Below are 12,966 nucleotides of genomic sequence, written 5' to 3'. Positions count from 1 at the left end.
GCATACATGTCCTCCTTTTCTAGTACTAATTGCCCCCGACATTTGAAGTAGCCGCGTGTTCTCAACTTTACTCACATTTCATACGTCATAAATGCAAAACCTAAAGTCACAACAGAAGCTAGGAAACAGATGGTACGGACAGCCCCTGTGTACACACATAAGACAAGCATTTTGTTATTTGAATTAAATGTATTTTTTTTTAATGGTGCTGTGTTTTTTAGGGGTGTTGTAGTAGGCTGCTCTGTGTCTCACTACCTTCTGGAGAAATCACGAGTTGTATTCCAGGTGTGTAAATTCAATAAGCATTTAATAATGTCTCCATAGAAGAGAGTGAGCTGATACCCGATTCTTCTTACCGTATTCTTATTTCAGGCTCCAGGTGAAAGGGGCTTCCACGTATTTTATGAGCTGCTTGAGGGACTTCCTGAGAATGAGAAGCAAGGGTTGTATTTACAGGAGCCAGAAACATATTATTATCTTAATCAGGTGAGGTGGAACATTTTTCTTTTCACGTTTCCTAACTACCTTTCATTTTTGAGGGAAATAAAAATTGGAGGTATCTAAGAATGTGTAGACTTGTGTTGTGTGCAGCTGAACTGAATCCACTGTTTCAATTGTATTATTGTCATGTGATACTTTGGTGAATTTTGAGGGTCGGGCATGTGATCTCCCACTGAAAAAGGACAAGATGGACTTCATACTACTTCAAAAATACCTCCGTGGGATTGGCCTTGCAGACAATCTGCTGTCTTCCATCTGGGCTATCCTGAGCGCCATCCTGCAATTGGGAAACATTTGCTTTACGTCATTTCATGTAAGAGTCTTGAGAGAATGATTATAGGCTGCCTGGATTACTTTTTTGTGTGAGGGGGTCAGGAATTATGTTTTGTATGTGATTTTAGAGAGATGCCTCTGGCTCAGCAGCTGGTTTCAGGATGACGGAGATCAGAATTATTGCCGGTCTTCTACAGATATCCCCTGAGGGACTTCAGAAAGCAATAACTCAGCGGGTGACTGTGAGTAATATTCATGCCGCCAAAGTAAATGACTATACAACAGAGAACACCAATACCAGTCTTAGGATGTAGCCGTGGCAAGTGTGCTGAGAGGGGAATGTGGCAGGTACAGCAGACCCAGACCTGGGGGTCCCCTGGAGTCCGCTGGTGGCAGATCATAATGGGGGGTTTTGGGCTGCAGCATGGACTAATTCCTCTACAGGTGCGTTGAAGGCTTGAACAGTTGAATCATTTAAAAATCCATGGGACCCAACCTAAGGCATTGTTTGACATACAAACAAAAACACTATGTTCTATTATGGCAGTTTTTGTCTGATATTTATTATTTTTACTATTATTATTATTATTATTACATTTATGTATATGGTGCCACAAAGGTTCCGCAAAGTGCAGTACATAAACAAATGAGCAAAACAAGAAAACAGCAATCTACAAACAAGACAACGTAGGACAAGTACATAGGGGTATAATCAATACCTGTCAGATCCTTTCCAACGGAATGCATCTGATAGGTCGGTATTCAGTGCCGCGGCCAGACCTGATAGGTTTGGCCTGTTCCCGACACCACCAATCCGACTTTTTTTAAAGTCGAATTGACATTGTTGGAAACGGGGCTAAAACTTGTCAGGGTTGGTCGTGCTTCTGACAGTAAACTTGGCTCGACGGCTGAAGACACCGATCTACATGTATTCCGACAGGCTTCCGACAAGTCGGATTTCCCGACTTGTTGGAAAAAATGGGGCCCTAATGAATAGGTCGGAACCCCTTCAGACCTAACTCTGTCGGAAGCTGCCGTCTTTCTGACAAGATGGCAGCTTCCGACACTTATAGAATACACCCCGTAGTATATAAACATTCCTGAATCAGGGGACATGACACAAAGGTGCATACACACGGGATGAGATATTAAACAATTTGCAAGTTTTCAACCTACAGTATCTGAGCAACAAATTGTTTGCCGTGTGTACACATTATCACAATGCCAATGCGCACACCCACGGGTTGCTAGAGCCAGCCTTCAATCTTTTTGTACATGCAAGATGATCTGGGGCTGTCACTAGCGATGCCATGCTACCGAATGCAGCATGGCCCAGCTCCCCCACCATCGCTCAATGCTGCTGGCATCGGCAAGTGTGTATGCACTTGTCGATGCAATCACCCCGCTGGGTCCCTTCGCTAACGATGGCACGCTGGGTACACATCGTCTCGACTACCCAGCTTAGCATAAGCATCAGAGTGGCAGAAACTGAGGGTTAGGTGTCGCTGTAGGTAGTATAGAGTAGAAGATAGTCCAAGTAAGTGAAGGAAAAGCACATGAGGGGAGAGGGCCCTGCTCATGAGAGTTTACATTTAGGGGTCTTTTTACCATACCTCCCAACTGTCCCGATTTTCGCAGAACAGTCCCGTCTTTTTGGGACTGTCCTGCTCTCCCACCCGCGGTGTCCCGCGGTGGGGGGGGGCAGTTTGGAGGCTCCTGCACTCGCTGGAGAACAGCGGAGAACAGACACTGTGCGCATGCGCACAGCTTCTATTCAGTGGAGGCAGGAGGAGAGGGGGCATGCCAGCAGCTCACAGATCACTGGGCATGCCCACTCAGTGATGAAAATGGGGCGTGGCTCGTGATCGCTGGTACTCCCGCGAAGCCACGCCCCCTTTTCAATAGGCCATGCCCCGTTTTTGGGTGCGCGCAGGTGTCCCTACCTCGGATACACAGAAGTTGGGAGGTATGTATTTACTAAGCCTTGGAAAGTGATTAAGTGGAGAAAGATAAAGTACCAACCAATTAGCAACTAACTGCCATTTTACAGAATGTGTTTGAAAAATAACAGTTAGGAGTTGGTTGGTTGGTTGGTTGGTTGGTTGGTTGGTTGGTTGGTTGGTTGGTTGGTTGGTTCAGTACTTTATCTTTCTCCACTTTGTCACCCTCCAAAGCTTAGCAAATAGACCCCTAAATTCTGTATAATCTGTGTACTAATAGCAAATATGGGACAAAGAACGGTGCATTTCCCCCTCTTTCCTCCATATTTGTCTTCTCTTGGTCACTTTGTGTCTGCAAGAGTCAGAGCAGAGCTTGTGAGATTAATCACTAGTACCTTGTTGCATATGTTCTGCTCAGTGGTGCAAGTATGCGGGTACGCTCGGGTACGGAGTACCCTTAAGAATATGGCAGCGGGTACTCAGTACCACCTGCCACACACTTTGCACCCGTGACCGCCATTACCACAATTATAATGCACCACAAAGTAACGAGACCATGGTGCTTGGCAGCATGACAGCGCCTCCCAGTTTGTCAGGGTTACTGGGAGCGCTACGGTGATGTCATGACGCCACATCACACTTCCTCCTCTGGTGGCTGTGGCTGGCGTGAAGAGAGGAGACTGATTGCACTTTCCAGCAGCGTCTCTTGCTGGGAGCATTCATTTCTAATATAATGTTGAGACTACTATATATGTCTATCATTATGGGGGTATTACTACATATTTCTATTGTAATGTGGACACTACTATATATTTCTATTATACCAGGGGCACTAGTACACTATATATTCCTGTTATAATTGAGGCATTATTATATATTGTTATTACATTGGGGGCATTATTATATATATTTATTATACTGGAGGGCATTACTATATATTTCTATTACACTAAGGGTATCACTATATTTCTCTTACGTCCTAGAGGATGCTGGGGACTCCGTAAGGACCATGGGGATAGACGGGCTCCGCAGGAGATATGGGCACTCCAAGAAAGACTTTAGGTATGGGTGTGCACTGGCTCCTCCCTCTATGCCCCTCCTCCAGACCTCAGTTTAGTACGGTGCCCAGAGGAGACTGGGTGCATTACAGGGAGCTCTCCTGAGTTTCCTGTCAGAAAGTATTTTGTGAGGTTTTTTATTTTCAGGGAGCCTGCTGGCAACAGACTCCCTGCATCGAGGGACTGATGGGAGAGAAGCAGACCTACTTCTGTGAGTTTCAAGGCTCTGCTTCTTAGGCTACTGGACACCATTAGATCCAGAGGGATCGGTACACAGGTCTCACCCTCGCCGTCCGTCCCAGAGCCGCGCCGCCGTCCATCTCACAGAGCCGGAAGATAGAAGCCGGGTGAGTATGAGAAGAAAAGAAGACTTCAAAGGCGACAGAAGACTTCATGATCTTCACTGAGGTAACGCACAGCGGTGAAGCTGTGCGCCATTGCTCCCATACACCTCACACATGGCAGTCACTGTAAGGGTGCAGGGGGGGGGCGCCCTGGGTAGCATATAAACCTCTTACTGGCAAAAATAGACATATATACAGTTGGGCACTGTATATATAATGAGCCCCCGCCAGTTTCAGTATATTTGAGCGGGACAGAAGCCCGCCGCCGAGGGGGCGGGGCTTCTCCCTCAGCACTCACCAGCAGGGCCGGTTCAAGGGCGCAGAGCGCCCCGGGCAGGAAAGGGGCGTGGCCTAATACAGGGGGCGTGGTGAGTCACGCCCCCTGTACATTGAAAGCGCCGCTTGAATGCTGAGCGGTGCGCGATGACGTCATCGCGCACCGCACAGCAAAAGGTCCTCTCCACGAAGAGAAACTAGACGCTATGCGTCTAGTTCCCTTCGTGGAGAGGACCTTTGCTGTGCGGTGCGCGATGACGTCATCGCGCACCGCTCAGCAGTTACTCTCCACGAAGGGAAACTAGACGCATAGCGTCTAGTTCCCTTCACAGGAGGCGCCGAGGACGGGGACGGCAGCGGAGGCGGACGGGGGACACAGCGGGCAGCAGTGGCGGATCTTGCCACGGTGCGGCGCCCTCCGGATGGCGCCAGCGCCCTCCGGATGGCGCCAGCGCCCTCCGGAAGGCGGCGCCCCGGGCAAAAGTCCTGCTTGCCCGTGGCAAGAACCGCCACTGCTCACCAGCGCCATTTTCTCCACAGCACAGCGCTGAGAGGAAGCTCCCCGGACTCTCCCCTGCTTAATCACGGTGAAAGAGGGTTTTGAAGAAGGGGGGGGGGCACATAATTTGGCGCATTTATACATATACAAACAGCGCTACTGGGTAAACATATTTATATAGTGTTTTTTCCTGGGTCATATAGCGCTGGGTGTGTGCTGGCATACTCTCTCTCTGTCTCTCCAAAGGGCCTTGTGGGGGAACTGTCTTCAGATAAGAGGATTCCCTGAGTGTGTGGTGTGTCGGTACGCGTGTATCGACATGTCTGAGGTAGAAGGCTTTCAGGGGGAGGAGGAGAGAATGAGTGTGGTGTCTCCATCGACAACGCCGACACCTGACTGGATGGATATGTGGAAGGTTTTAAGTGCTAATGTAAATTTATTGCACAAAAGATTAGACAAAGCTGAAGCTAGGGAACAGCCAGGGAGTCAACCCATGTCTGTCCCCATGTCGCAGGGACCTTCGGGGTCTCAAAAGCGCCCACTATCCCAAATTGTAGACACAGATTCCGACACGGATTCTGACTCCAGTGTCGACTACGATGATGCAAAATTACAGCCAAAAGTGGCTAAATGTATTCGATATATGATCATTGCAATAAAATATGTTTTGCATATCACAGAGGAACCCCCTGTCCCTGACACGAGGGTTCACATGTATAAGGGTAAGAAACCTGAGGTAACTTTTCCCCCCTCACATGAGTTGAACGAATTATGTGAAAAAGCTTGGGAATCTCCAGACAAAAAACTGCAGATTCCCAAAAGGATTCTTATGGCGTATCCTTTCCCGCCAACGGACAGGATACGGTGGGAATCCTCCCCTAAGGTGGATAAGGCATTAACACGCTTATCCAAAAAGGTAGCGCTGCCATCCCAAGAGACGGCTACCCTCAAGGACCCTGCTGACCGCAAGCAGGAGGTTATCTTGAAGTCCATTTACACACATTCTGGTACTTTACTCAGACCGGCGATTGCGTCGGCCTGGGTTTGTAGCGCGGTAGCAGCATGAACAGATACCTTATCAGCGGATATTGAGACCCTAGATAAGGATACCATTTTATTGACCCTGGGGCATATAAAAGATGCGGTCTTATATATGAGAGATGCTCAAAGAGACATTAGTCTACTGGGTTCTAGAATCAACGCGATGTCCATTTCTGCTAGACGAGTCCTATGGACCCGGCAATGGACAGGTGATGCCGACTCAAAGAGGCATATGGAGGTTTTACCTTACAAGGGTGAGGAATTGTTTGGGGAAGGTCTCTCGGACCTGATCTCCACAGCTACAGCTGGTAAATCAAATTTTCTACCTTATATTCCCTCACAGCCTAAGAAAGCGCCACATTATCAAATGCAGTCCTTTCGATCACAAAGAAACAAGAAAGTACGAGGTGCGTCCTTTCTTACCAGAGGTAAGGGCAGAGGAAAAAAGCTGCACAACACAGCTAGTTCCCAGGAACAGAAGTCCTCCCCGGCCTCTACAAAATCCACCGCATGACGCTGGGGCTCCGCTACAGGAGTCCGCCCCAGTGGGGGCACGTCTTCGAGTTTTCAGCCACATCTGGGTTCACTCACAGGTGGATCCCTGGGCAATAGAAATTGTTTCCCAGGGGTAAAAGCTGGAATTCGAAGAGGTGCCTCCTCGCCGTTTTGTCAAATCGGCCCTACCAGCTTCTCCCCCGGAAAGGGAGATAGTGTTAAATGCAATTCACAAATTGTATCTTCAACAGGTGGTGGTCAAGGTTCCCCTGCTTCAACAAGGGAGGAGATATTACTCAACCCTATTTGTGGTCCCGAAACTGGACGGTTCGGTCAGACCCATTTTAAATTTAAAATCCCTGAACCTATACCTGAAGAGGTTCAAGTTCAAGATGGAATCGCTCAGAGCGGTCATCGCCAGTCTGGAAGGGGGGGATTTTATGGTATCTCTGGACATAAAGCATGCATACCTTCATGTTCCCATTTATCCACCTCATCAGGCGTACCTGAGATTTGCGGTACAGGATTGTCATTACCAATTTCAGATGTTGCCGTTTGGGCTTTCCACGGCCCCGAGGATTTTCACCAAGGTAATGGCGGAAATGATGGTGCTCCTGCGCAAGCAAGGTGTCACAATTATCCCGTACTTGGACAATCTCCTCATAAAAGCGAGATCAAGAGAGCAGTTACTGAACAGCGTGTCACTTTCATTGAAGGTGTTACAGCAACACGGCTGGATTCTCAATATCCCGAAGTCGCAGTTGGTTCCTACGACTCGTCTGACTTTCTTGGGCTTGATTCTGGATACAGACCAGAAAAAGGTTTATCTTCCGATAGAAAAAGCTCAGGAACTAATGACTCTAGTCAGGAACTTATTGAAGCCAAAACAGGTGTCAGTGCACCACTGCACTCGAGTCCTGGGAAAGATGGTGGCATCATACGAAGCCATTCCCTTCGGCAGGTTCCATGCGAGGACTTTCCAATGGGACCTATTGGACAAGTGGTCCGGGTCACATCTACATATGCATCGGTTGATCACCCTGTCCCCCAGAGCCAGGGTATCTCTCATGTGGTGGCTGCAGAGTGCTCACCTTCTAGATGGCCGCAGGTTCGGCATTCAGGACTGGATCCTGGTGACCACGGATGCGAGCCTCCGAGGTTGGGGAGCAGTCACGCAGGGAAGAAACTTCCAAGGTCTTTGGTCAAGTCAAGCGACTTGTCTTCACATCAACATCCTGGAACTGAGGGCCATATACAACGCCCTACGTCAAGCGGAGACCTTACTGCGCGGCCGACCAGTTCTGATCCAGTCAGACAACATCACCGCAGTGGCTCATGTAAACCGCCAGGGCGGCACAGGGAGCAGAGTGGCAATGGCGGAAGCAGCCAGGACTCTTCGCTGGGCGGAAAATCATGTAAGCGCACTGTCAGCAGTGTTCATTCCGGGAGTGGACAACTGGGAAGCAGACTTTCTCAGCAGACACGACCTGCATCCAGGAGAGTGGGGACTTCATCAGGAAGTCTTCACACAGATTGCAAGTCAGTGGAGACTGCCCCAGATAGACATGATGGCATCCCGCCTCAACAAAAAGCTGCAGAGGTATTGCGCCAGATCAAAAGACCCTCAGGCGGTAGCTGTAGACGCCCTAGTGACACCGTGGGTGTTCCAGTCGGTCTATGTGTTTCCTCCTCTTCCTCTCATCCCAAAGGTGTTGAGAATAATAAGGAAAAGAGGAGTACAGACAATTCTCATTGTTCCAGATTGGCCACGAAGGACCTGGTATCCGGATCTACTGGAAATGCTCACAGAAGATCCATGGCCTCTTCCTCTACGACAGGACCTGTGCAACAGGGGCCCTGTCTGTTCCAAGACTTACCGCGACTGCGTTTGACGGCATGGCGGTTGAACGCTGAATCCTAGCGGAAAAGGGCATTCCAGATGAGGTCATTCCTACTCTGATAAAGGCTAGGAAGGACGTGACAGCTAAACATTATCACCGTATATGGCGAAAATATGTTGCTTGGTGTAAGGCCAGGAATGCTCCTACGGAAGAATTCCATCTGGGCCGTTTCCTTCACTTCCTACAAACTGGAGTGAATTTGGGCCTAAAATTAGGCTCCATTAAGGTTCAGATTTCGGCCTTATCCATTTTCTTTCAAAAGGAATTGGCTTCTCTCCCAGAAGTACAGACTTGTGTAAAGGGAGTGCTGCATATTCAGCCTCCTTTTGTACCTCCGGTGGCACCTTGGGACCTTAACGTGGTGTTGAGTTTCCTTAAGTCACACTGGTTTGAACCACTTAAAACGGTGGAGTTGAAATATCTCACTTGGAAAGTGGTCATGTTGTTAGCCTTGGCTTCGGCTAGGCGAGTATTGGAATTGGCGGCTTTGTCTCATAAAAGCCCCTATCTAGTTTTCCATATGGATAGAGCGGAATTGTGGACTCACCCTCAATTCTTGCCTAAGGTGGTGTCCAGTGCTTAAAGTGGTCCTAGAGAGGTGGTGGAACTCACCCCCCTCCCCACGGTGCCCATGTAATAAAGGTATTGCGCGCGCCTACGGCGCGCGCAGCAAAATGGGGGTGTGACCTCAAAAAGAAAGGGGCGTGGTCACACAATAGTAATAATGCCCACAGTAGTAGTACCCAAGTGGAAATTTTGAAGTGGGGGTATGGAAAAGTGAAGGGTGCAATTATGTGCGCGCCGAAGGCGCGCGCACTCCTGACAAGGGGGCGTGGCCGCGCAAAAGGGGGCGTGCCCTTCAGTGTAGTTTACCACACCATATACCCCTTATACACATTATGCACCACAATAGTAGGACCCCTTTCACATTATACCTCACAGTATGAGCCGAAATTCACATTTATACCACACAGTATGAGCCACATTCATATTACACCACACAGTATGAGCCAAATTCACATTACACCACACAGTATGAGCCAAATTCACATTACACCACACGGTATGAGCCGAAATTCACATTACACCACACAGTATGAGCCGAAATTCACATTATAGCACACGGTATGAGCCGAAATTCACATTACACCACACAGTATGAGCCGAAATTCACATTATAGCACACGGTATGAGCCGAAATTCACATTATAGCACACGGTATGAGCCGAAATTCACATTATAGAGTGACAGAGTGACAGGGAGAGTGACAGCAGGGACATGGAAAGTGACAGCAGGGACATGGAAAGTGACAGCAAGGGAATACAGTAGGGACTAGGGAGAGAGAAAGGCAGCAGGTTAGATTACCTGTTTAGCAGCGGCGGTGGTCTGCGGTGCTGTGGATGAGTAGGCTGTGGTAGACGTGACGTGGAGGAGGCTGTGGGCCTCGGAGATAGTGCGGAGGAGGAGGCTGTGGGTGCGCAGAGGTCCGAGGGCGGGGCGGCAGAAGAGGCTGAGGGCGGTTGCAGTGGATCTGGAACCAGGCTGGCTTTATTCCTGCCGCCGCATCGAGCTCCTGTGACCACGGCGCTAATATTTCAAAACTGCTGCGGACCGGCAGCCAATCAGCGACAGATTTGAACTAGTAGCGCCGCGGTCACAGGAGCTCGATGCAGCGGCAGGGATAATAAAGCCGGCCTGGTCCCAGATCCGCTGCAGCTGGGAGTCTGGAACCTGGGCTTCCAGTGCGGCGACGATGGTAGGGGTGGAGCGACGGAGGGCAGACCGGGAACGCAGCTTCTTTGTCGGCCCATACAGTAATGCCCCCAGCAGTAGCACCCCTTATACAATGCCCACAGTAGTAGTGCCCCTTATGCAATGCCCCCAACAGTAGTGCCCCTTATGAAGTGCCCCCTTTACAATGCCCTCATTAGCTGTGCACCCCATCAGTAATGCCCTTAATGGTAATGCCCCTGTGTAGTATTGCCCCTAGTCGTTTAGCCCCTGTAGTTTAGCCCCAGTAGTCATGCCCATACTGGTAATGCCCCTGCAGTTATGACCCCAGCAATTTACTCCCCCCCCCCCCCCTTTAGTTTAGCCTCTGAGCGGTAATGCCCCCAGTAGTTTTGCCCTCATGTAGTTTGCCCCATGTAGTTTATCCCCCAGTGGTAATGCCCCCTGCAGTTGTGCCCCCAGTTGTTTAGCCCCTGTAGTTTAGCCCCCATGTAGTTTGCCAAAGTTAGTAATGTCCCCAGTAGTTTGCCCCCTTGTAGTTATACTCCCAGTAGTTTAGCTCCTGTAATTATGCCCCCTTGTAGTTTAGCCCCCAGTAGTAATGCTGCCAGTAGTTTGCCCCTTTGTAGCTTGCCCCCTTGTAGTAATGCCCCCAGTAGTTTGCCCCTTGTAGTTTGCCCCAGCAGTAAAGCCCCCCAGTAGTTTGCCCCCAGTACTAAAGCCCCCCAGTAGTTTGCCCCTCTGTAGTTTGCCCCAGTAGTAAAGCCCCCCAGTAGTTTGCCCCAGTAGTAAAGCCCCCCCAGTAGTTTTACCCCAGTAGTAAAGCCCCCCAGTAGTTTTTCCCCTCTGTAGTTTGCCCCAGTAGTAAAGCCCCCCAGTAGTAAAAGCCCCCCAGTAACTAGCCCCCAGTAGAAACGCCGCTAGTGGTACACATATAGGAGGGAGGGGGGGGGGGAGCACCATACTTACCAAGCCCCGCTCCCGCCGCAGTCCTCTCTCGCCGCCCGCTCCTCGGCACTATGGGAGAGACGTCATGACGTCTCTCCCATAGCGCGCACTGACAGAGCCGGAAGCCGGAGCTCAGTACTGAGCTCCGGCTGCCGCTGCGGAGAGGGAGACGGGCGCCCGCTGGTAACGCGATCTCAGCGGGCGCCCGGCATCTCCCTGCAGCGCCGCCCGGGACATCGGGTTAGGTGAGCCGGGGGAGGCGGAACTGCGTTCCGTCTCCTGGTGGAACTGACGGAACGCAGTTCCGCCCCGTTCCGGCTCACTTTAACCCCTGGTGGTGTCATCTTTTCATATGAACCAACCTATTGTGGTGCCTGTGGCTACGCGCGACTTGGAGGATTCCGAGTCCCTTGATGTAGTCAGGGGTTTGAAAATTTATGTGGCCAGAACGGCTAGAGTCAGGAAAAAAGAAGCACTGTTTGTCCTATATGCGGCCAAAAAGGTTGGCGCCCCTGCTTCAAAGCAGACTATTGCTCGCTGGATCTGTAACACAATTCAGCAGGCTCATTCCACGGCTGGATTGCCGTTACCAAAATCGGTCAAGGCCCATTCCACAAGGAAGGTGGGCTCTTCTTGGGCGGCTGCCCGAGGGGTCTCGGCACTACAGCTGTTCTGAGCTGCTACTTGGTCGGGTTCAAACACCTTTGCAAAGTTCTATAAGTTTGATACCCTGGCTGAGGAGGACCTCCTGTTTGCTCAATTGGTGCTGCAGAGTCATCCGCACTCTCTCGCCCGTTTGGGAGCTTTGGTATAATCCCCATGGTCCTTACGGAGTCCCAGCATCCTCTAGGACGTAAGAGAAAATAAGATTTTAAACCTACCGGTAAATCTTTTTCTCGTAGTCCGTAGAGGATGCTGGGCGCCCGTCCCAAGTGCGGACTACTTCTGCAAGACTTGTATATAGTTTTGCTTACATAAGGGTTATGTTATAGTTTTCATCGGTCTTGGACTGATGCTATATTGTTTTCATACTGTTAACTGGTTAGTATATCCCAAGTTATATGGTGTGATTGGTGTGGCTGGTATGAATCTTGCCCTTGGATTAACAAAATCCTTTCCTCGTACTGTCCGTCTCCTCTGGGCACAGTTTCTCTAACTGAGGTCTGGAGGAGGGGCATAGAGGGAGGAGCCAGTGCACACTAGAGATGAGCGCCTGAAATTTTTCGGGCTTTGTGTTTTGGTTTTGGGTTCGGTTCCGCGGCCGTGTTTTGGGTTCGACCGCGTTTTGGCAAAACCTCACCAAATTTTTTTTGTCGGATTCGGGTGTGTTTTGGATTCGGGTGTTTTTTTTTCAAAAAACCCTAAAAAACAGCTTAAATCATAGAATTTGGGGGTCATTTTGATCCCAAAGTATTATTAACCTCAAAAACCATAATTTACACTCATTTTCAGTCTATTCTGAATACCTCACACCTCACAATATTATTTTTAGTCCTAAAATTTGCACCGAGGTCGCTGTGTGAGTAAGATAAGCGACCCTAGTGGCCGACACAAACACCGGGCCCATCTAGGAGTGGCACTGCAGTGTCACGCAGGATGTCCCTTCCAAAAAACCCTCCCCAAACAGCACATGACGCAAAGAAAAAAAGAGGCGCAATGAGGTAGCTGACTGTGTGAGTAAGATAAGCGACCCTAGTGGCCGACACAAACACCGGGCCCATCTAGGAGTGGCACTGCAGTGTCACGCAGGATGTCCCTTCCAAAAAACCCTCCCCAAACAGCACATGACGCAAAGAAAAAAAGAGGCACAATGAGGTAGCTGACTGTGTGAGTAAGATAAGCGACCCTAGTGGCCGACACAAACACCGGGCCCATCTAGGAGTGGCACTGCAGTGTCACGCAGGATGTCCCTTCCAAAAAACCCTCCCCAAACAGCACATGACGCAAAGAAAAAAAGAG

The 12,966-nt window shown here is 49.8% G+C and overlaps 1 long non-coding RNA gene across 1 annotated transcript in view; it reads right to left on the bottom strand.

Moving 5' to 3' along the window:
- Positions 1–219: 219 nt before the first annotated feature.
- LOC135057897 (uncharacterized) overlaps positions 220–12,966 on the bottom strand; it is an 87,544-nt gene continuing 74,797 nt past the window's right edge. Inside the window, exons 2-3 of the long non-coding RNA XR_010244444.1 lie at positions 716–778; positions 220–424 (exon numbers count right to left, since the gene is read on the bottom strand). This is a non-coding gene — a long non-coding RNA (uncharacterized LOC135057897). The remainder of the gene's footprint in view (positions 425–715; positions 779–12,966) is intronic.

This window comes from Pseudophryne corroboree, chromosome 3, assembly GCF_028390025.1.
Source record: "Pseudophryne corroboree isolate aPseCor3 chromosome 3, aPseCor3.hap2, whole genome shotgun sequence".
Classification (NCBI taxonomy): Eukaryota; Metazoa; Chordata; class Amphibia; order Anura; family Myobatrachidae; genus Pseudophryne; species Pseudophryne corroboree.
The sequence above is the reverse complement of the archived record's forward strand: the minus strand, read 5'-3'. Positions and strand labels throughout refer to the sequence as shown.